Here is a 25,455-nt window from a genome sequence, read left to right on the forward strand (position 1 = left end):
GCTGCATTCCCGAAATTTAATGGAGCAATTTAAACGTTGTTTCCCACCTAATATTCCCATAGCTCCTCTTGATTGCACCACATACATACATAAATTTTAGGAACCGTCGACTGGTGCCGTCATTGGAAGTGTGTGTACTGTTGCAACCTAGTCATGAGAATTTGTAAATCAGCTTTTCCGTCTATGATTAGTTTCAACTATCAGTTTTTCTTGCTTTTTATTAGACATAGACGACAGTCCTATGTCAGTGAATTTATAACCGCACTGACAACTGCCTACAGTCTATTTATTTACTATACTTTGTGGCGCGCTGATTGTTGTGTGTGAGTTGCTCTTCCTTATTTTTAGGTATATGTGGAGATGCTGGAGGCTCTACTCGTCCTCTAGCAGAGAACGGGTGCAGCCCTTTGTACCTTCGGACAATATCGATTGTAGTTTCACTGTAAGTGTTGTAACGCATACGGGAAGACTGCTCCAAGTATAAATACTTAATACTTGTAACGATAATTTCGGTCACTGTCTTCGGTTGTTAAAACTGTCTTCTTGTGCTTCTTACGTAATACAAAAACTATCTTTCATTTCACTGTTCCCAAAAATAATGCTTAGCGATGCATCGCAAGTATCAGTTTGGAAGAAAATACGGAATTGTAATACCTAAAATTTCGTTAATATCACAACTACATTATGATAGTATTATGTGTGAAACAGTCTTTTGTGCTCTTTTTCTTGCAGCAATAAAGTTATATGTTAGAAGTGTATATTCGTGAGAAATTGAACTAGTAACAGTTCTCGTGTTGAGGCTAGAGCAATTCTACCACTGCGGTGAATGCAATAATTTGGCATGCCACTCGGCAGGGAAGCTGCCAAACATTATATTGGTCTTTGTAATAACAGTGTGAACCATGACTTCCTCGACTGCAGGAAGGAGGGGGTTGGTTAGAAGGCCACAGTGCGGCAAATTACTCCGCAGTGGAAGGCGGGGCAACAACAGGTGAGCAGCCATGTATTATCCAGAAACACGAACTGGCTGCAGGGTACAGAAGTCATAGCACGCACAACCGTACGTTTGTCCACCGCTGGGCATTGACATTAACATGGGCATTGGAGCACCGCCATTAGACGCGCTGGACAAAGGTGGACTGGGCTGATGACTTTCCGCCGACAGGAGGTTGTAAGTACATCGAAAACCACTTGACATAATGCTTCTCACTTCCCAATATTGCGTCGTATAGGCAAATGTTGGACACTGTTTGCTGATGGGTGATAAATGGAAGTGGGGTCCTTGATAAGTCTGCAATAGTCTCTCACTGGCATAGGCCGAAGGAACATACTACATGTGTGACCCATAGATGACTTCGCCTAGATCGTATCAAGGATATCTGGGGCACCATCAAGTGAGATTGTTGATCAGTCGTGGATTTGGATGAATCTGCAACGCTTTCCCTGTCTCGTGGAGTCCGCCACGACGCCTCGCGGTCGTCTTATAATCCAGCCAACGGAGGAAAATTAGGAGGAAAAATCATTTAGTCTCAGAATTGAGTACACTGGTAGGTGGCAGTGTCATGAAGAACACACTAAATATTCTGAGAGGTGGATGTGAGCGTTAGCGAATGGGACCTTGAAAGTCACTTCTTTACGTTCTTCTAGAATAACTTGAAAACCACTACTTCTGTCGAAAATGTTTCCTGGTATGAAATAAAATAAAACGGCTCTATTCATTTTCTTCTGGGCCTACTAATTTCCAGATTTCAAGAAATGGAAAAGTCGCAGATTACTGAAAATAGTGTTTACTGCTAAATAAAGTGGGTTAAGAACAAACATTAAATGTGCGTACCACAGCTAAGTACAGTATTACGTTAGTATCATTAATAACTCATATCTGTATTCCATATAGCAATAAAGCATTTTGTGGAAAATAAACACCGCCGGGCTTGTCTGCGCACAATGTCACCATCGATCGATTCATAAGGCATGCTGCGGAGGTCGGTATAACTTTGTGGAACACCCTGTAGTCGCTTCTTGTGACATTGGGGGATAGATGGAGTGGGGAATCACCTGCTTGCTCTTCCGTTTGCAGACCTACGAAAAAGGGAAGTGCATGCCCACAATCTGGCAGCCTACTTTCCCTCGTACTTTCGCCCTCTACCCCCCCCCCCCCCCCCCACACTCAACTTTTCACCCTGTTACACCCCCAGAACACAGTTTATCCTTAATATGCTTGTACTCCACTTAGATGTGATACGCACATTTACTATTTGTTCTTAACCCATTTTATTTACCAGTAAACATTAATTTTATATCATTAAAACACAATTTTTAAAATCTACGATTTTTCCATTCCCTGACGTGGAATTTAATAGTTCTTGAGAAAAAATGAATAGGACCCCTTTTGTAGGTAACTGAATATCGTTTAATTTCGTACCGGGAAACATTTTCGCTAGAAAACGCAGTTTTCGAGCTATTCTAGAAAAACTTAAAAAATGACCTTTAAAAGTCCACTCCACAACGGTCGGGATTTATAGTGCGTTGTTCATGACCCCCCCCCCCACCCCTCCCTATCGCTGTAGAAATTGTGACTAAACGGTTTTTCTATCTGTTCAACCGTTTTTGATCTTAATTAACTGGGCTATTAAGGGCGGTTGTGATACTTGATATCCGGTCCGTGTCCATAATTCAATTGCTCTGCGGTGTACGGCATATGGATATGTATGTTGATTGTTAGAATATCGCATGTGTGGACAATCTCTTTTCTTCCACCGTCTCATTATCATTTTGCTGAGGTTCAAAGATTGGAAATACATAAATAAAACAAATTACTATTCAATGAATTTAAAGGAGTTGCTCCTCCACATTACATCCATCTTTTATTAATGCTTTGGTATGAAAATTATCATTTTGCACAGTAGACGTGCAGGTACGTCTTATTTCAAACCATTTTCCCTAGAAACTGTACATTAGATAAGTTGATAATTGTTTAATTGCTGCGATCTAGCCTCTTATAATTTATTACCGATATTCAGAACTATCGAGCAAAAATTGACCTCTGCGCCATAGGCTCATAACAAAATCTCGATATCAATGCTGCCACTGGACAAAGCGCAATACCTACGCAACTGAAACGTCGTAACATTGTAAAAAATATACACATGAGACGCTAATCAGAGACAGAGAGAGAGAGAGAGAGAGAGAGAGAGAGAGAGAGAGAGAGCGCCTCATAATTCCTTTCCAGGCCATGTTAATATGAGTAATGAAGTTACACTGCCCTCTGGCATCTGATTTAAACACGCTTTGTTGATTCAGTCGAGGAGCACATGTATTGTAGCATCTCCCACTTTTTGTTTGATTAAATCCAGGAAAAAGTGTGTAAACCAGCAGGAAGCATTTTTTATTTTTTTCTACAGCGTGGCTTATCCGTTTTAATGACTTTGAGGTCCCGACCCCGAGCGTCGAAACTGCTGACAGGTGAACAGTATCTTAACTGTTCTTTGAATTAAGTTTTTTGCACATATCGGTTCCAGCCGACAAAAATGCAAGTTCTACTGGATGTAACACAGACATCGTTAAGACAATGTCACGAAGAGAGAGTATTATAATTTTTAATACGGTGTAGCTCTCTTTACGAGCAGGTGCTGTGTCTGTGGTGAGAATCCGTATGTTTGTTCGTGGCATTATAATTATTTTCATGTCATTTCACACAGCCACCTGAATCATAACTTTTTACGACAAAAGGTAAATGCAGTGGTCGCGGAACTGACGGCCAATATCTTTTGGCAAGTACCAGCCGTATCGCTCAGAGTGAACAGTGGTTCAGAAACAATCTGAACTTCGTATTGACCACCTTAGGTAGCAAGCTTGGCGCCGGGATGTAACTTGGCATCAACGAAAGTTAGTAAAAGTCGCAAAATTAAGAAGAAAACATATTACTAACGATACTGCGAGGCCTATTTTATTCCGAATTAAGATAGAAGGTTCCTTCGGACGTGCATGCAGGCTACTACTGTCGTTATGAAATGTATTCGCATTTTGGAATGTGAGCAATCATCAGCTATATAATGGAATGACGACAGTGAAAATTTGTACAGGACCGGGACTCGAACCCGGATTTCCCGCTTATCGCGGTCGCCTTTCCATTTGGCTACCCGAGCATGACTGACGGCCAGACCCAGAAATGTTTCAAATGGCTCTGAGCACTATGGGACTTAACATCTGAGGTCATCAGTCCCCTAGAACTACTTAAACTTAACTAGCCCAAGGACGTCACACACATCCATGCCCGAGGCAGGATTCGAACCTGCGACCGTAGCAGTCGCGCGGTTCCATACTGAAGCGCCTAGAACCACTCGATCACCACGGCCGGCCCAGACCCAAACTTCCATACGTAGTCAACCATGCGTTTTACAGCCCGTACTCTTACATCCATTATGTATATTCCCGTACAGGGAGACATTTTACTTGAAAGTCGCTTGCGCGGTGTCACGATATTGCAGTGCTTGCATGTCAGAAGGAACATTACTTCGTAATTCGGAATGACACAGGCACTGCAATATCCTATTTATCCGCCGAAGTTTGGTAAGCGAACTCCTCTGTACGGGAATATACATAATGGATGTAAGAGTACAGAGTGTACACACATATACGAAGTTTGGATCTGGCCTTGAGTTGAGCTTAGGTAGCCAAATGATAAGGCGACCGCTCGCGATAAGTGGGAAATCCGGTTTCGAATGCCAGTCCGTCACAAATTATCATTGTCATCGTTCCGTTATACAGCCGATGGTTGCCCATATTCGCAACTGCGAATACATTTCAGATATTTCTAACTCTACATCAGTCATAAAGAACGAATGGAGTCGCAGTTGAACATGGTTCATTATCACTAAAATTACGCTGTTGTAGATAGATTCGTAACTTATATGTTTTAAATCGACTGGGGATATAAAATGTAGACTGGCAATAGCAAGAAAAGCGTTTCTGAAGAAGAGAAATTTGTTAACATCGAGTATAGATTTAAGTGTGAAAAAGTCGTTTCTGAAAGTATTTGTATGGAGTGTAGCCATGTATGGAAGTGAAACATGGACGATAAATAATGTGGACAAGAATAGAATAGAAGCTTTCGAAATGTGGTGCTACAGAAGAATGCTGAAGATTAGACGGGTAGATCACATAACTAATGAGGAGGTATTGAATAGAATTGGGGAGAAGAGGAGTTTATGGCACAACTTGACAAGAAGAAGGGACCGGTTGGAAGGACATGTTCTGAGGCATCAAGGGATCACAAATTTAGCATTGGAGGGCAGTGTGGAGGGTAAAAATCATAGAGGGTGACCAAGAGCTGAATACACTAAGCAGATTCAGAAAGACGGAGGTTGCAGTAAGTACTGGGAGATGAAGCAGCTTGCACAGGATAGAGTAGCATGGAGAGCTGCATCAAACCAGTCTCAGGACTGAAGACCACAACAACAACAACAACAACCCGTGTTAAATGCCATGTCGGTCTCAGTGGAGAACATTAAATTGTGGAAGACGTAAACAGTGAACATCCGTGTTGGTAAATACGGCGAATACCTACAAACGACATTGAAATAGGCTGATGAACTCTGACGACAGAGGGCCCCTGCGAATCTCCTGTACGCTTCAGTGCACTGGGCGCACGCGCTCGTCGCGGTTGGAGTGGGGGAGAGCTTTCTCCGGAAAGCGTGTGAGCCGGCGGCGTCCGCATTGTACGCCCACTTCCGCGTGGCCGCTGCCCGACCTTTGGCCACCTCCTGTTGCGCTGCCACGAGGTCACTCGACTGCGCGTTGTGGAAGCGACGATCCTGCCGCCACTCCGTCTCCTAATGGCAACGCTGCCCGCCGCTGTACTTTAACCGGGGAGTGTCCTAGCGCACTGCTGCCACATCCAGGGCTCGCTGGCACCGCTGTCTGCTGGGGAAAAAATTAAAAGGAAGGAAAAAAGTCACCGTCACCGCCTTCCTGACACATCGTATGCGCCTCCCAACCGTGTCATGCTAGCTTGCTGCTTATGTTGACGGCGCTACAACAACAATGTCATTTCGAACATCTCTGTTTTCTCTAGTTATTACTAAACTTGAAACAGTTTTTACTTCTTGCAGGAATCGTCGCATAACAGTTAAACACTGGTTTAGTAGGCCGGAACTTTGTAGTCATAATTTCAGTAGGACGTTTTTACAAGATTTTCGTGATTTCTATAAGTGACGCTATAGAGGCTCTGGGACAATTTCCTAAGAAACGGCCAATCACTCATGACATCTGATTATTTCCGTGCTTGATGCTAACCGCTTCATTTTCGAAGTGCTATATGTATACTGTATATTTCAGTCTAGTCGTCCTAAGTCCTTTTCCACCACCCGAGACAGAAAATGTTCAAATTTGTGTGAACTCTTAAGGGACCAAACTTCTGAGGTCATACACACTACGTAAACTAACTTATGCTAACAACAACACATACACCCATGTCAGGAGGACGGCTCGAATCTCCGGCGGGAGGGGCCGCCCAATCCGTGCATGGCGCCTCAAAGCAGGCGGCCACTCCGCGCGGCCCACCCGAGATAGATCTCAGTCGTTAATGAAGTTACTATCTCATTAAATTGTTGGTTTCCTTCCTTCGCTGCGAGCTGCGTCCTGTAAGTTGCACCAATCGTCGTGTGAAATCTAAAGCACGGAGAACTTGGTTCACAGAGGGAACATTGAGAACACTGACTGCCCATAGGAGGCATCAGCCAGCAGACGTCGCTTTGCATTATAAAGGAGAGGTTTGTCTACGAGTCGCCTGCTACTTTTCGCGCATGGACGAGTCCACGTCTGCCGATTATTTGGACTTCCTGTGGGTTATTCTTGTGGTGGATTACCAGCTGCTCACTGTTCATGGGTCAAGGACTAATCATGGGAAGCGCTAATAGCCAGATAATTGTTTCATGTATGAAAAAGAACCCATGAACCATGGACCTTGCCGTTGGTGGGGAGGCTTGCGTGCCTCAGCGATACAGATAGCCGTACCGTAGGTGCAACCACAACGGAGGGGTATCGGTTGAGAGGCCAGACAAACGTGTGGTTCCTGAAGAGGGGCAGCAGCCTTTTCAGTAGTTGCAAGGGCAACAGTCTGAATGATTGACTGATCCGGCCTTGTAACAATAACCAAAATGGCCTTGCTGTGCTGGTACTGCGAACGGCTGAAAGCAAGGGGAAACTACAGCCGTAATTCTCCCGAGGGCATGCAGCTTTACTGTATGATTACATGATGATGGCGTCCTCTTGGGTAAAATATTCCGGAGGTAAAATAGTCCCCCATTCGGATCTCCGGGCGGGGACTACTCAAGAGGATGTCGTTATCAGGAGAAAGAAAACTGGCGTTCTACGGATCGGAGCGTGGAATGTCAGATCCCTTAATCGGGCAGGTAGGTTAGAAAATTTAAAAAGGGAAATGGATAGGTTGAAGTTAGATATAGTGGGAATTAGTGAAGTTCGGTGGCAGGAGGAACAAGACTTCTGGTCAGGTGACTACAGGGTTATAAACACAAAATCAAATAGGGGTAATGCAGGAGTAGGTTTAATAATGAATAGGAAAATAGGAATGCGGGTAAGCTACTACAAACAGCATAGTGAACGCATTATTGTGGCCAAGATAGATACGAAGCCCACACCTACTACAGTAGTACAAGTTTATATGCCAACTAGCTCTGCAGATGACGAAGAAATTGAAGAAATGTATGATGAAATAAAAGAAATTATTCAGATTGTGAAGGGAGACGAAAATTTAATAGTCATGGGTGACTGGAATTCGAGTGTAGGAAAAGGGAGAGAAGGAAACATAGTAGGTGAATATGGATTGGGGGACAGAAATGAAAGAGGAAGCCGCCTGGTAGAATTTTGCACAGAGCGCAACATAATCATAACTAACACTTGGTTTAAAAATCATGAAAGAAGGTTGTATACATGGAAGAACCCTGGAGATACTAAAAGGTATCAGATAGATTATATAATGGTAAGACAGAGATTTAGGAACCAGGTTTTAAATTGTAAGACATTTCCAGGGGCAGATGTGGACTCTGACCACAATCTATTGGTTATGACCTGTAGATTAAAACTGAAGAAACTGCAAAAAGGTGGGAATTTAAGGAGACGGGACCTGGATAAACTAAAAGAACCAGAGGTTGCACAGAGATTCAGGGAGAGCATAAGGGAGCAATTGACAGGAATGGAGGAAATAAATACAGTAGAAGAAGAATGGGTAGCTTTGAGGGATGAAGTAGTGAAGGCAGCAGAGGATCAAGTAGGTAAAAAGACGAGGGCTAGTAGAAATCCTTGGGTAACAGAAGAAATATTATATTTAATTGATGAAAGGAGAAAATATAAAAATGCAGTAAGTGAAGCAGGCAAAAAGGAATACAAACGTCTCAAAAATGAGATCGACATGAAGTGTAAAATGGCTAAGCAGGGATGGCTAGAGGACAAATGTAAGGATGTAGAGGCCTATCTCACTAGGGGTAAGATAGATACCGCCTACAGGAAAATTAAAGAGACCTTTGGAGATAAGAGAACAACTCGTATGAATATCAAGAGCTCAGATGGAAACCCAGTTCTAAGCAAAGAAGGGAAAGCAGAAAGGTGGAAGGAGTATATAGAGGGTCTATACAAGGGCGATGTACTTGAGGACAATATTGTGGAAATGGAAGAGGATGTAGATGAAGATGAAATGGGATATATGATACTGCGTGAAGAGTTTGACAGAGCACTGAAAGACCTGAGTCGAAACAAGGCCCCCGGCGTAGACAATATTCCATTGGAACTACTGACGGCCGTGGGAGAGCCAGTCCTTACAAAACTCTACCATCTGGTGAGCAAGATGTATGAAACAGGCGAAATACCCTCAGACTTCAAGAAGAATATAATAATTCCAATCCCAAAGAAAGCAGGTGTTGACAGATGTGAAAATTACCGAACTATCAGCTTAATAAGTCACAGCTGCAAAATACTAACACGAATTCTTTACAGACGAACGGAAAAACTAGTAGAAGCCAACCTCGGGGAAGATCAGTTTGGATTCCGTAGAAACACTGGAACACGTGAGGCAATACTGACCTTACGACTTATCTTAGAAGAAAGATTAAGGAAAGGCAAACCTACGTTTCTAGCATTTGTAGACTTAGAGAAAGCTTTTGACAATGTTGACTGGAATACTCTCTTTCAAATTCTAAAGGTGACAGGGGTAAAATACAGGGAGCGAAAGGCTATTTACAATTTGTACAGAAACCAAATGGCAGTTATAAGAGTCGAGGGACATGAAAGGGAAGCAGTGGTTGGGAAGGGAGTAAGACAGGGTTGTAGCCTCTCCCCGATGTTGTTCAATCTGTATATTGAGCAAGCAGTAAAGGAAACAAAAGAAAAATTCGGAATAGGTATTAAAATTCATGGAGAAGTAATAAAAACTTTGAGGTTCGCTGATGACATTGTAATTCTGTCAGAGACAGCAAAGGACTTGGAAGAGCAGTTGAATGGAATGGACAGTGTCTTGAAAGGAGGATATAAGATGAACATCAACAAAAGCAAAACAAGGATAATGGAATGTAGTCTAATTAAGTCGGGTGATGCTGAGGGAATTAGATTAGGAAATGAGGCACTTAAAGTAGTAAAGGAGTTTTGCTATTTGGGGAGCAAAATAACTGATGATGGTCGAAGTAGAGAGGATGTAAAATGTAGGCTGGCAATGGCAAGGAAAGCGTTTCTGAAGAAGAGAAATTTGTTAACATCCAGTATTGATTTAAGTGTCAGGAAGTCATTTCTGAAAGTATTCGTATGGAGTGTAGCCATGTATGGAAGTGAAACATGGACGATAAATACACTCCTGGAAATGGAAAAAAGAACACATTGACACCGGTGTGTCAGACCCACCATACTTGCTCCGGACACTGCGAGAGGGCTGTACAAGCATTGATCACACGCACGGCACAGCGGACACACCAGGAACCGCGGTGTTGGCCGTCGAATGGCGCTAGCTGCGCAGCATTTGTGCACCGCCGCCGTCAGTGTCAGCCAGTTTGCCGTGGCATACGGAGCTCCATCGCAGTCTTTAACACTGGTAGCATGCCGCGACAACGTGGACGTGAACCGTATGTGCAGTTGACGGACTTTGAACGAGGGCGTATAGTGGGCATGCGGGAGGCCGGGTGGACGTACCGCCGAACTGCTCAACACGTGGGGCGTGAGGTCTCCACAGTACATCGATGTTGTCGCCAGTGGTCGGCGGAAGGTGCACGTGCCCGTCGACCTGGGACCGGACCGCAGCGACGCACGGATGCACGCCAAGACCGTAGGATCCTACGCAGTGCCGTAGGGGACCGCACCGCCACTTCCCAGCAAATTAGGGACACTGTTGCTCCTGGGGTATCGGCGAGGACCATTCGCAACCGTCTCCATGAAGCTGGGCTACGGTCCCGCACACCGTTAGGCCGTCTTCCGCTCACGCCCCAACATCGTGCAGCCCGCCTCCAGTGGTGTCGCGACAGGCGTGAATGGAGGGACGAATGGAGACGTGTCGTCTTCAGCGTTGAGAGTCGCTTCTGCCTTGGTGCCAATGATGGTCGTATGCGTGTTTGGCGCCGTGCAGGTGAGCGCCACAATCAGGACTGCATACGGCCGAGGCACACAGGGCCAACACCCGGCATCATGGTGTGGGGAGCGATCTCCTACACTGGCCGTACACCACTGGTGATCGTCGAAGGGACATTGAATAGTGCACGGTACATCCAAACCGTCATCGAACCCATCGTTCTACCATTCCTAGAGCGGCAAGGGAACTTGCTGTTCCAACAGGACAATGCACGTCCGCATGTATCCCGTGCCACCCAACGTGCTCTAGAAGGTGTAGTCAACTACCCCGGCCAGCAAGATCTCCGGATCTGTCCCCCATTGAGCATGTTTGGGACTGGATGAAGCGTCGTCTCACGCGGTCTGCACGTCCAGCACGAACGCTGGTCCAACTGAGGTGCCAGGTGGAAATGGCATGGCAAGCCGTTCCACAGGACTACACCCAGCATCTCTACGATCGTCTCCATGGGAGAATAGCAGCCTGCATTGCTGCGAAAGGTGGATATACACTGTACTAGTGCCGACATTGTGCATGCTCTGTTGCCTGTGTCTATGTGCCTGTGGTTCTGTCAGTGTGATCATGTGATGTATCTGACCCCAGGAATGTGTCAATAAAGTTTCCCCTTCCTGGGACAATGAATTCACGGTGTTCTTATTTCAATTTCCAGGAGTGTAGTTTGGACAAGAAGAGAATAGAAGCTTTCGAAATGTGGTGCTACAGAAGAATGCTGAAGATTAGATGGGTAGATCACATAACTAATGAGGAAGTATTGAATAGGATTGGGGAGAAGAGAAGATTGTGGCACAACTTGACCAGAAGAAGGGATCGGTTGGTAGGACATGTTCTGAGGCATCAAGGGATCACCAATTTAGTATTGGAGGGCAGCGTGGAGGGTAAAAATCGTGGAGGGAGACCAAGAGATGAATACACTAAGCAGATTCAGAAGGATGTAGGTTGCAGTAGGTACTGGGAGATGAAAAAGCTTGCACAGGATAGAGTAGCATGGAGAGCTGCATCAAACCAGTCTCAGGACTGAAGACCACAACAACAACAACATGAAAAAGAAATCGCACCTTTGTTTCGCTTCAAAGAGTTGTACCAGTCAGATTCAGATAAGGCTTAGCAATAGGTGGCAACATCAAGGTAAAATGTTCGTTTCAGCCTTATTGGCGTCATCTTATGCTTTCTTAACTTCGTACGACGTATCTTAACTTTTACGACATAAACAGGCGAAATTCATTTGAACAGCAAATAGTGGAAATGTTGAAGCGGATGATCACTGTACTACGTAAATCTAGAGCAAAAGCAAATATTTCCACTATCAAGGGGACCTTACGGACTGGCCTCTTTCGATTGTCTTCCTACACTATTTTCACGTGGGGCTCCCAGAGCCGTATTACGTAAATCGACTTCCCAATACTGCTTCTGGTTGGTCCTATAAACACACCAATGCGTTTTCTCGGAACACGGTTTCGACTTGTGAATCGGATTTCCGCTCCCACGTAAACGCACAACCGTTTGTGAAACGTGTTTGGATTCTTAGGTTACGTCGTTTTTTAAAAAATATTTTCATCTGATCTGGACTCAGTTACCTTACTTGCAGTAGAGGAAAAGTAGAAATATTAGACCGAGCGTGACGTTGTCTACCTCTAATATTTATTTGAAGAGAAACGGCCATTGTGCTGACTATATCAGAAACCACAACTGCTGATTTCCAGACACAATTTGTGTCAAACAACTGACGATCTGGGAACCGATATTTGACTGGCCTAGCAAAACCGCTTCAAGCCTTTACATGTAAGCACAACACGACAAAAAAACCTTTGATGATTAGATTTCGAAGCGCGGCTATATATAACACATTTATTTATGCACTACGAACATGAGTTCCGGCAATTTAATGTGTAACGTAAATGTCATTTTACCTAGAAGTTATTTAAATTCCATGTTCATTAACAAACACAAAATTTAATTAACAAATACTTTATCATAATTTTAATAAAAGTAATATATTCTTATTCTCTCTTATTAGATGAATAAGCCCATGTACAAAAAAAAAATATATATATAATTTGATGCAAAAATACGAAACATCAGATAGAAAATAATTTCTTATTTCTACAGATTGAACAGTGTTAATCATATTTTTTAGAACAGTACGACAGTCTACAAGTCCGTATAAAATTTTATTTTTGTTCTGTCAGCGATTAAAAATAAAATATATTATTTTAATTAAAAACTTATGATGTATTTGTTAATTACCATTTCTGCTTGCTAATAAATATAGAGTGCAACTGAAACGGACAATACTCTAACGAACGACTTAGCGAGTATAAGACTTTTACGCAATGCAGTCAGCTACCGGCAATTATATTAAGAATGCTGAGACCTTTTCTACTTAACAGCTGGGAAATATTCAGATCTTCGAATGCCATTTTTTCGAGTTGCATCACAGTGCTTTAGGAAATTGTTGTTTGGGAATAGCTTTGGAATCCCATAAGTATAAAGAAAATCGGAGCGGGTTATTCCGTAAGTTCTCATCATCAAGAAAAAAGAAATGGAAGAACAGGAGGAGAAAAAAGAAACATTCAGTCTTTAAGAATTGTGAAACAAATTTGAGGGATCACATTGTTGTACAGGCTGTCGATGAGCATTGAAATGTGAGCTACTGTAATATCGAGACATAAAGCTTTATTTTGTTTCTGCTATTAAGAAAGTTAATCTACCTCAAGTTTCAGATGAACAACTGTGAGATAGTTATCTCAAACTCGAGTGCTTAACAGTTTTTCTTAAACTATTGGGAGAGGAAAGAGGATGGTAACTGGAAGAAATTCGGAACCTAAGAACCAAGTCCTTTGTGGCTATTATTAATATAGGACAGTTATATTAGAGTGTAGATGTTTGGTTTCTAACGACTTCAAGAAATGACGGTCAAAACACTATGTAAGGTAAACTACAGTTTGAATCTTCAGAACTTGTAAAAGATCTGCAGGCTAGATTTTCGTGTGTTTGCTTAATAAAAACGTTTTCTCGTGATCTGTAGATCTGTCACTGTCATACATGCTTTATATTCTATCTGAGCAGGCCTTATAAAGTCTACAGTACAGTAGTCTGCGTTCCTGCGTATTAATCTAAGTTACTGCGAAAGATTGTTGTTGTGCTCGGTTCCTGACTCGTAATGAGTGTCTCAACACTCTGATGCGGAGGCCGGTGCCTCAGCAACGCGGTAGCTTTTTTCCGCCGGCTGGCTGCGGCCAGCAGGTAATTGTCACGGTCTTTCATAATCGCCCGAGTGAAAGGCCACCCGCTATTGCAGCCAGGAGCCACGGCGCTAGGTGGGCGTTAGACGGGCTGCCTTGCTACACTTTAGGCTGTATCTCCTCTCAGAAACCACACACAGATTTGAGGACAGAGTCCATCGCGTCGTCCAGGATTGACTGACACGTGTGCCTACCACTGTGACGGAGAAGTAAGAAAAATGGTCACGTCTGTGTGATTCAGTTGCTGTGGGCAGTCTCGCACTTGGCAACTCATAATGACCACAAGAAGGGTACTGTGAAAGGGTAAGTTAATCGCACTCACGAACTCTGCAACTCTGTACATAGGTAGCTGCACAGCCTGACCTTAGATCTAAGTCAAAAGGTGTGGTGTTCCTGGCCCCCAATTGAACTCGTCTGTCCTGTGAACGACAGCAACTCTCTTAACATCTGTGCAGAATCTCATAGTGTTTCGTTGTGTAGTTCAAGTTAGTCTTCCACGCGAAAACTATGGCAGGAAGTCTCGTTTTACAACCTATTTTTTGTGACTGTGGTAATGTACATTTAACCTGCGATGGTTATAAAATCAGACCTTGAAGAGTTCTAGGAACTGAAGAACGTGGATGACGATGCTGTAGTAAAAATTCATATTGATCTGTTAAATGATTTACAGTAGGGAGCTACAACTTATTTTCGTGCTTGGAAGGCACCTGTGGAATCTCTCTTTTGTAAGCTAGAACACTCGATAACAGAAGAATGTTATCGAATACGGTTAAAACAAAAGGGAAAGCTTTGAATGAAAGGCCATCTAAGCTTATACACATCGAAGTAGATGACAGCCATACAACGGTGAAGACATTAACAAAGAAGGATGTAAGTATATTATTCGCGCTCGTTTTTTAAGTGTGTGCCGAAACTGCCGAAGTCCCCGTTTGAAGTTCAAGGTGCATTGTCGCAGACGGAGGTGACGTCTACGAAAGGCGAAGCCTTTGTCCTTAATGTTGTTGTTGTCTTCCGTCCTGAGACTGGTTTGATACAGCTCTCCATGCTACTCTATCCTGTGCAAGCTTCTTCATCTCCCAGTACTTACTGCAACCTACATCCTTCTGAATCTGCTTAGTGTATTCAGCTCTTAGTCTCCCTCTACGATTTTTACCCTCCATGCCCTCCAATGCTAAATTTGTGATCCCTTGATGCCTCAGAACATGTCCTACCAACCGGTCCCTTCTTCTTGTCAAGCTGTGCCACAAACTCCTCTTCTCCCCAATTCTTAATAATGATACGGAAAATTGTCGTCTTGTTTTTTCAGCCGGCTCCAATTTACAATACCAATGTAAGCAGAAAACAGTATTGACAGTTGGTACTTTGCAATATGCAGCGAAACACTTTCTCCAGTTATTAACGATCCACAGTAACTCTGGACGTTAATACGTACCATAAGTGTTTAGCCTTGTAATAGATAGGACGGAATCATATTTGAAAATTATACAATGTTTTCGAGATGAATGTGGGAATAGGCAAATCTTTTAATCCAAAAACGTTGGTAATTCTCTTCGAACGAACCATCCATAAGAGTATTAAAGTTGCCTTTCCATCAGACAAAAATACTGGTTGTCGGTTTTATCTGGCTGAATCTTGGTAAGTACAATTGTAGTTGCTGTAAGAAAACCGTATAACCGTTGGGCGATAACTATCATAATTAGTATAGAATATTATTATTTGCCGTTTTTTAAAAGATACTGTACTACCATTATTCCTAAAATTACGTTACTTCTAAAATCAGCTGTATGTCGTTCACGCTACCAAGGGTTGTGTACATTGCTTAAGCTGTGGATCTTAAAAAACTTCTGCCTTTTTGGTTTCCACAAACATTACTTTTTCTTACATATTTCAGATGGTTTGGCTTTGGTGCACAAAGACTAGAACAGTGAAAAAGGCCAGTGGCTGCATTACGTATTTGGGATTAGTTCTGTAAATCCGCAAGATGTTCCTGATGATTTTGTTCGTCACCGAATTTGTTGATAATGTAAGAACCTCCTCACCCAAACATCTTCTCTTTCGTGACATGTCCGAAACATGAACAAACTGATGCCTACATAAGAAATAACTCTGCAAAAAATGGCCGCATCATCAAGACGGACTCAAAAACCAAAGAGAGGCAAGCTTTCCTGCAACAGAACTTAGATTTACACAGAAATGGTGAAATTGGCAAATTGGAATTTGTGAAACGTGTTTCATACAAGATAAAAGAAAGGCAGTTGTTTTCAGGAAATATTTATGTGAAATCTGTAATAAAATTTTTGTGTTTATGTGTGATTTATTTTCTTTTACATCTTTTTTGGTCCAGTATGTACAATATCCTTTAGACAGTTGTAAATAGTGACAAAGGTCGTGCACTTGCTCCCTTCAGGTTTGGAAGAGTTAGCGAGTTTGTGCAGTTGCTCTGCCACGAGCAGCTACAAGTTGCTGAGTTCGCGCGAGCCGCTCAGGAGGCGCTTTGGGAAGATTTGCCGAATTCGAGTGTTTAGTTTTCTGGCTGCAGGTAGAAATTGTTGAGTTCGGGCGAACCGCTTGCTGTCCTTTGCAGTGAACGTTACGCAACTGATATCGAGGAGGTGGGAAATACAAGAAACTTTTACGATCTTGCATGATCTTTATCTACAGAATAACTGAGACATGAATTGTAGGTTTGTGAAAATATGTCAACACAATTTTTCCCGGAAAAAATATAATTTATTCCAGAATGCCAATATTCTGTATGCTTCGCGTATGATGTGTCTTATAAGTTACCGTTATTTAACCTCGAATCACCCTTCCCTAGCCGGCCGTTGTGGCCGAGCGGTTCTAGGCGCTTCAGTCCGAAACCGCGCTGCTGCTACGGTCGCAGGTTCGAATCCTGCCTTGGGCATGGATATATGTGATGTCCTTAGGTTAGCTAGGTTTAAGTAGTTCTAAGTCTAGTGGACGGAGAGATGTTTCTGTGTCTGCAATCATTTACTGTCAGATAATTTTTCCTTTGTGATTGCGTGAGTAGAGTTCCACGTTACTTACGGTGAGTGCTTCGTATCTGTGGCATATGAAAGGTGCTATATAATCATTATTTGACAATAGTAAATCTACAGGTACATTGTACGATTGTCATGTTATGGGCTGAACCGTCAACAACTCTAATGACATTAGCTTATTTGAAAGTGTGGATCTCTTAGTAAAGATCCGAATGAATATAAAAAAAGGCGCCAAAATTTAAACAGGCTCCAAGGAACTATTGTAGAAAGGAACTCATTTACATCGTAGATGTCAAGATACTCTATCCACCTAAATGCGCAACGCACGGCCTACCCTTTATCGGTTATTTATGGGCGGTTTGTTAAGCAATTTCGTGTAATACTACTAATAAACGCCTGAACGAGTGTTTAATATAATTATGACTTCTTACTCATATTTACGAACTGGCGTGAACGAAAACATTGCGAATTACTGCATAGTTATGCCCAGTTCCTTTGGTGTAGCGTACTTCTACATGTATACTGAATAAAATGCATACCTGTACTTGTTACGGATATTGCCACAAAAATTTGTCTCTCCATAGACAAAGCGATAGAAACTCTATGAAATGATCAGAGGAGGAATCAAAATCAAACGCTATCTCTGTTTCTGCCTAATTTCAGAATGAGTGGTTGTATATCAGCACGATAACTTACGCAATAATAATCGTGTTTAGGCGCCGGGAAGACGTGAAAATACTTATTGGGTGACACAATCTCTTGCTTTTCCCGTGCGGTATGTTGACAAAAAATGATACCCCTCGTTAAAAACTACACTGATAAGCCAAAATATTATGGCCACTGCCCACCGCGATGTATTTGCAGCCTGGTGACGTTGCGGGCACGTCACGCGGTAACAAAAGTACGTAAGCAGAGCAGACACGGACGGGGTCACCCTACCGAAGATATGGGCTGCAATTGAGATAGGTGATTTTAACAACAAAAAAATCCCAGAAGATTGGAGTAAAGGGGTCATCATTCCTCCGTTCAAAAAGGGCAATCGACGAAAATGTGGAAGTTACAGAGGCATCACGCTACTGTCACACCCCCTGAAGCCGTTAGAAAAAAATCATAGAAATGAGATTTGGTAAGGTACTAGATCCTTTGCTTGAGGCAGAACAAAATTGATTCAGGAAAGACCGAAGTGCTATGGAGCTTATTTTTGCAGTAAGAATGCTGACAGGAAAGTACTGGGAATATAGAAGAAATCTTGTGATCATATTTCTGGATATTGAAAAATATAATGATAGTGATCTTCGAAACAAGCATGGGAATGTTCGGATGACGTAAAACTGCCAAGCTACCTAACTGTTACAGTCAAGAAGCTACACCAAATGTGCTACAGCTGTGTCTAGATAGGCAACGGACGATCAGAATGGTTTGAAACAAAGAGAGGTGTCCAACAAGGAAGTGCCCTATCACCACTCCTGTTTGTAATAGTAATGGACTAGATCATAAGATCTATCAAGAAAATAGACAGCGAACGAAACGCCCTAGTTTTTGCTGGTGATTTGATAGTATGGGGAGAGACAGAAGCTGACGCACAGAAGAAACTTAATGACTGGAACAACACATTTAAAATTTTCAGGTTAAAAATAAGTAAAACAAAGATAGTAGAAGTTATCATCAACAGGCAAGGAACAAACTCTCATATATTTCTAGGAGTCAAAGTAAAATCTGTTTTAAATTTCAAGTTCCTAGGAAGCGTGATGTCGAAAGACAACACCATTAAGCAGGAGGCATTCAGCAGGACACAGAAAGCTTCCAGTTTTTACAGTCGAATCAGATATCTTATCTGTGAAGATAAAATGCCACGAAAAGCAAAAGCGACTCATGCACCACAACTATTTCGTACCAATCCTTACATGTGGTTTAGAAACGTGTAAACAATGGCCTTAGCAGAATTCAGGCAACAGAAATGAAATTCATTGGAACTATAAATCAGACAACTAGAAAGGGCAAAATGGGGAATGACATGAATAGAAAAAAGTAGCTGGTATCGAGGTTCCAGTTACCAGTGTCATAAGGAAATACGGGCTTCAGTGGTGTGGGCATATGAGAACGAACGGCGAAAGACCTGCCACAGTGTGTTTCAACCTGAACCTCGTAGGAAGAAAACCACGGGGAAATTCTAAGAAAACGCTGGATAGAGACTGTAAGATCACATGTGGAGGAGAAAGGACACAAATGGGAAGTTGTCCTGGAACAGAAGATGTATGAAGACAGAAGGAAATTGCGAGCGCTTGTACACCATACTAGGGAAACTGGAGTTAGAAAACGGGAAAACGATGATGATGGTGACTTTCACAAAGGGCAGATTATTATTACGGAGAGGCTGTGAACGAGTATCTCGAAAACGGCGAAGCTTATCGAATATTCACGTGCTACTGTCGTCAGCATCTAGGGTGAGAGGTAGAAGGGCAATGACTCTTCACAGAAAGTGGGGTTTGGAGGCTTGGCTGCTGGTAGATGGTGGTACGTAGCATCTCTGCCGAAAGAGCACAATGCTGGTGCACGCACAAGTGTTTCAGAGCACACCGTTCATCGTACGTTGTTGAACATGGTGCTCCGCTCCAGACCACTCCTAGTGTACACACGTTAACCGAACGACATCGTCAATTACGACAGCATTGGGTACGGAACCATCGGGATTCGACCGTCGATCAATGGAAACGAATCGACTCTTCGGGTGAATCCCATTTTTGCTACACTAGGTCGCTGGTCGTCTCCACAAAATGCATCATCGAGGTGAACGGCGGCTCGAAACGTGCAGCGCGCCCCGCACGCTGGCTGGTGGGAGCAGCTATGGGGGATATTATCCTGTAGTTGCATGGGACCTGTGATAGTAATCGAAGACACGCTGACAGCTGCGAACCATCTGCATCCCTTAATGCTTGATGTCTTCCCTGACGACGATTTCATCTTTTAGCAGTACAGTTGTCCGTGTCGCGGAACCAGAACCGTGATACAGTAGTTTGAGGAGCGTTATAGTGAACTCATGTTGATGCCTCGGCGACCAAATTCGTCTAATGTAAATGCTATGAAACCCATCTAGGCCGCTATCGGGGGCCATCACTATGTACGCAAATCACGTTATTTACGTGAGTTACATGACCTGTGCTAGAAATCTAATGCTACATACCTCCACAAACCTAGGCATCAACAAACTATCGGATCCATGATACGGAGAATCAGTGACATATTTCGTTCCAAAGACGGACAAACAAGCAGATTGTCATAATGTTTTGCCTCATCGGTGTATGATTAGCGGAGAACGTGTAATTTGTTGGGTTCCTTATCTTAGTCGGTAAAAACGGAACCCTTACAGGATCACTTTGGTGTCCGTCTGTTTGTTTGTCTGTCTGTCCGACTGTTCAAAACCCTTTTTTCTCAGGAACGGTTAGACGTAACAAGTAGAAGTTTTTCACATACTAAGGTCTGTGGTCTCTTGGCGATACAATATACGTTAGCTTCTAAGTTATTGTAATCAAAAGTTACAGCAATTTGTTTCGTATTTTGATACTTGCATCTCACGCATTAAGCGTATAGGACACTTCCGCGTGACGTAGAATCATGAAATTTGGCAAGAAGAAATGGTTCGCAATACAAGTAAAGGAAAAAAGCAATAAATTGTTAATTTATAATTATATCACAAGAAAAAATATTTTGTCATTTGTAATACGACTTCAAACGTTAAATTAAAACACTCTCGAAAGTCTTGGAATCCGTGGGACCAATATCTTGCCCGTATCAATGTCGACAACACTCAAAATTCGTCAAGATCCTCTATTTCCGGAATGGATGAACTGTCTATATACATAACATGAATTTTAAATTCGGAGACATTTGTATCTATTACCATAAAACGCTATTGTCGTTTATAACAAAAATGAGTATCCCCCATTCTGCGAGTTCACATGCAGAACACGAAGTAGATGTTATAGGACTGCTAACACTCGTACAGTCTGCCATGCAGTCCTCATACACCTTAGTTGACATAAATGTGGTGATCATATAGTGCCATTCGGGAGTCCCGTCTCACTGTGTTACTTTGAATTGATATACAAGTTTTAAATAGAGAACAAAGTGGAATTAACGTAGAGAAGTATCTTAAATCTCTATCCCCCGAAAAAGAACACGCATGCTTCCGAAGTTTTGAAACGTAGCTCCGGTATATTCTTCAAAGATGAGTCTAAAGATTTAATTACCTTGTGTCAAAATATATGATTGAGAAATATTGACGATTCTGAAAAAAAACTCCAGATTGAGTCTGCAGATGCTGTCAAACATTCTTCTGACTGTATTTAGACCTGTAAATACATGAGCCGTATCTAAAGACTGTAGCTTCTCTTAGCAGTTTTACTGTAACTGTACGTGGTGGTCATTTGAGAATCAAGCGCTGGCTCAAAGCAAGAATGAAAGTAAGATTATGTAGACGAACTCAAGAACAAGTGGAAGTTTCAAGGCTGTCCATGAGGCGTGCTCGGATAACAGAAACAGCACTGATAGCGAAAGGCGTAAATCCTAGTTCACGTCCCGGTCCAGCGCACAATTTTAACTTGTCATATGTCTTCAAGAGGGGAAAAAAAAGATGTCAAGTGAATATGATAAAATTTTCATGATGTTTGACCGAGGATCAATTCTCCAAGGAAGTGTCTCCATTTCTTGCATGTAACGATAGCTTTACTTCTGTATAATCCGAGAACGGCCTCATCTCATGTCAACGTTATCATTCAAAAAAGAAAATGTTGCTTTTTTATGTAAATTCATAGAGAGAACAATTGTGCTTCAAAGATATGTGCTTGTTCAGAAAAAATGATGTTCCCATCAATAGACAAGCCAAAAAGATATGTTAGGAAGCTTGATTCTTTGTAGGGCACGTTATACCTTGATAGAAGAGCTGGAGAGCCACCTGTGTTTTGTAGCACAAAATGAATGTCAGATATTCATGACTGGTATAACTCTGTAAGTGAAGAATATTTTTTTACCTATAATGAATCCTGACTTTATCACTACAGTATTTCATTACATAGAGTGTCGCATGAGGAACGGTGAATATTCAGTGATACGACAGGAACGATCATTCGAAACCAAACCGTCTAGAAAACATAGGCTCTGAAATGCGTACCTTAAGAGCGATGAGCAATTGTTCATCTTAGATACTGTGAAACAAATTTATTCTACTGGAAGCTCTTTGATTATCATATTTTGGAATGAGGTAGTTTGCACCAAAACAAGAAAACATTATATAGTGAATATGGACTCTAAAGTGCATACTTTAGAAGCTATGCGCATTTGCTCAGTCGAAGAGAAGTGTTTTACAGTAGCAAAGATGAAAAAGTGATAATAGCCCTTAAGGTATCAGGGCCGATATTTGATGTCACGAAAAGGCCAAAGGTATCTGCCGATGCCCACAATCTATGGTAGTCTCGTCAGACAGGCCACAATCCAGTGCAGATCTTTACGATCCAAGGAACTTTCCCACCTTGGCCATACCGTGGGAGGAAAGCATAACCAAGGCACGTCCCTCCTCAGTTCCTTTTTGGCACCTGAACAGACGGAGGGTCCTTTCGCTCTACTAAGCCAGTTTTATTTGTGGAGAATAATGAAAACTTATTTGGCGAGCTCTCTTCCTTAGTAAACTACGAAGTGCTACCGTCTTTGACTGCAGATCCTACCCAATCCCGGGCGTTATTCTCTTGTTACAACTTGATGTACCTGTTACCATAATACCCCATCAGAACATGGTGCATAGTTTAAGTTTTATTGGAACTGAACACTGCAGAGAAATGAAGAACTACGCTCCGACACTTGGAGAAGTGAAAAATCTACTTCGTACGAAGTGTACTTAGACGCCTGCCGGGCGACCAGGTTGACAAGAGTCGCTTTTGAGGAGGATTCACTTCCAGAGGAGGTCAGTTTCATGGTTTCCGGCTGCGGTGTAAAGCCGTATTTCCCACCCGCCACGCAGCACGATTTATGGAGAGCGTGGCCGGCCACCTCACGAAAACTCGCTGTGTGTGCTACCACCTGTTTGTGACATTTGCGCGAAAGTCCACACTCCTCGATCACCGAAATGTGATGCCCTAATTAACGTAAGCAATACACAGCAACTGAAGGTATCTGATCGCCTCTCATGTTTCGAATCTCGGAAAAAAATACATTTATTTGTATCTTATCTCCACGATATTGACTTTCGCCACTATTGTGGCAAGATCGTCAGCAAACAAATCAGTCTGTGGAGGCGATAAGCCCTGTCCTCTAGTGGATACTGCAGCATCATCTGCAGGAACCTCGGCTTTCCGGCCTTGGCCGAAAAACAACATCCTCCTCTGGCGTTCACTTTTGGGAACTTTACCTGCAGAAACCTACTGACTACGACGCGACACCAACCACTGGCTGACGAAGTCATTGATTGTGGATCCCAGAGCTGCCCACTCCTGTTCCGCAGCTACACCCACAGGTGATAAGTCCTCACAAGATACTCGACTGCCAAAAGCAGTGAAAAATAAAAAGAAAAAATCTCGCGTGAAAGCTACTCCGGTGACCGTGTGGGCGCCAGATCCCCCCAAGCTGTCGGACCCCGAACAATGTTCGTTGAAGTTGTTCCATCCCCACTACTAACAGACAGCTTAAACTGTTTTCCTGCCTCTTCACGCCTAATCAGGACACTCTTAACGTGATTATTCAGTGTAATTACATTTGATATTACCGTCACCTGCTAGAACTACAACTAATATCCTACTGTTCAAGAAACACACTTCGCTGACGACCATACTCCAGGTCTACAGGATTAACGTGTATTCTGTTGGAACCATACTGGTCCCGAGAGAGCATCTTGAGGGATCTGTGCTTTGGGTCCTACAGATGTCATCAGTGAGTAGATTCCCAAAAGTATCACATTGGAGGCAATAGTATTGCGTTTACAGGCGACCGCAGCGATCACAAATTGTAACGTTTATTTACCCTCAGATAAGACACTACATACCTTGAGGTGATCATCTTAACTCACCAGCTCTCCCTCCATCTTTGGGAATTTCATTGCACACTAATTCCTGTGGAGAAGTACCACGTCGTCTGGTATGGGCTTTCTGGCTTTTTTCCTGTCTTGATCAGTCTCTCCTCAGTGACGGTACTCCTGTCCACTTCAATGCCGCCCATGGCACCTGTTCAGCTTTTGACCTTACGATCTCGTCCCTCAATCTCGCGGCTTCGCTACGATGGTCGCTAGACGACGGTCTTTGTGACTGTGACCACTTTCCGACGATCCTGCCACTTCCTTGTCACCGCCCGACAGACCAGTTACCACGTTGACCTATTTGCAGAGCCAGCTGGCGGTTGTAGATCTCAGCTGTCTCCATCGCCCCCCTCTCTGTCACATAGCATCGACGGGATTGTTTGAGACGTCTCCCCGCGATCACTCGCACCGCTGGAACTCCCCATTCTATAGCCCGTGTCCTCAGTCGACCAGTGCCATGGCGAACCAAAGACATAGCAATATCTATTCAGGATCGTCTAAGGGCTCTGCAATGGCCAAAGCGACCTCCTCCACATACCACCCTGCTCACGAACTTTTAAGCGACTCCTTGCTGTGGCTCGCTGACTAAGTAAGAAGGAATGCGGGCAGCGCTATGTCTTCTCATCTTACGATCTCGTCCCTCAATCTCGTGGCTTCGCTACGATGGTCGCTAGACGACGGTCTTTGTGACTGTGACCACTTTCCGACGATCCTGCCACTTCCTTGTCACCGCCCGACAGACCAGTTACCACGTTGACCTATTTGCAGAGCCAGCTGGCGGTTGTAGATCTCAGCTGTCTCCATCGCCCCCCTCTCTGTCACATAGCATCGACGGGATTGTTTGAGACGTCCCCCCGCGATCACTCGCACCGCTGGAACTCCCCATTCTATAGCCCGTGTCCTCAGTCGACCAGTGCCATGGCGAACCAAAGACATAGCAATATCTATTCAGGATCGTCTAAGGGCTCTGCAATGTCCAAAGCGACCTCCTCCACATACCACCCTGCTCACGAACTTTTAAGCGACTCCTTGCTGTGGCTCGCTGACTAAGTAAGAAGGAATGCTGGCAGCGCTATGTCTTCTCATCGTGTGCCTCATCATCCCAAGTGTGGGTCGAGCTTCGTAGTCTAAAGCGTCTTCAAAGCTCAACAACTGTTCCGCTTCTACTCCTTCAAGTGGTATGTATACCATGCTTCAGTTCTTTCTGAAAAACTTGAGACTCACTTTGCGACAGTGTTGGTGTTTTCTTTTTATTCAGCTACATGTCGAAATGTTGAGTGCCACGTTGAAGATATCTCCTTCTCCTTTACCCGCCATCACGCCGTATTATACAGCGGGTTTCACAATTCCTATTAAAAGTTTCTAGTGTTTGTAGAGAGAGTGAGTAGATAAAGTTGTCTTAAGTAGCCCATGTCGAGAAATGGACCGTTTGCATGTAAAATAAGTTTGAAGATCGAATCACTTTCAAATCTCCCGCTTCGTTGTACGCTCACAATGGAGATAATGAGCTCTGAGTTGTGTGCTGTACCGGTG

General features: G+C 43.2%; 1 protein-coding gene across 1 annotated transcript in view; it reads left to right on the top strand.

Moving 5' to 3' along the window:
• The first annotated feature begins 350 nt into the window (after window positions 1-350).
• Window positions 351-25,455, top strand: part of LOC124610394 (carnitine O-palmitoyltransferase 1, liver isoform) — a 172,188-nt gene continuing 147,083 nt past the window's right edge. Inside the window, exon 1 of the mRNA XM_047140155.1 lies at window positions 351-442. The gene's annotated coding sequence lies outside the window, so the exon portion shown is untranslated. The remainder of the gene's footprint in view (window positions 443-25,455) is intronic.

This window comes from Schistocerca americana, chromosome 1 (genome assembly GCF_021461395.2).
Source record: "Schistocerca americana isolate TAMUIC-IGC-003095 chromosome 1, iqSchAmer2.1, whole genome shotgun sequence".
Classification (NCBI taxonomy): Eukaryota; Metazoa; Arthropoda; class Insecta; order Orthoptera; family Acrididae; genus Schistocerca; species Schistocerca americana.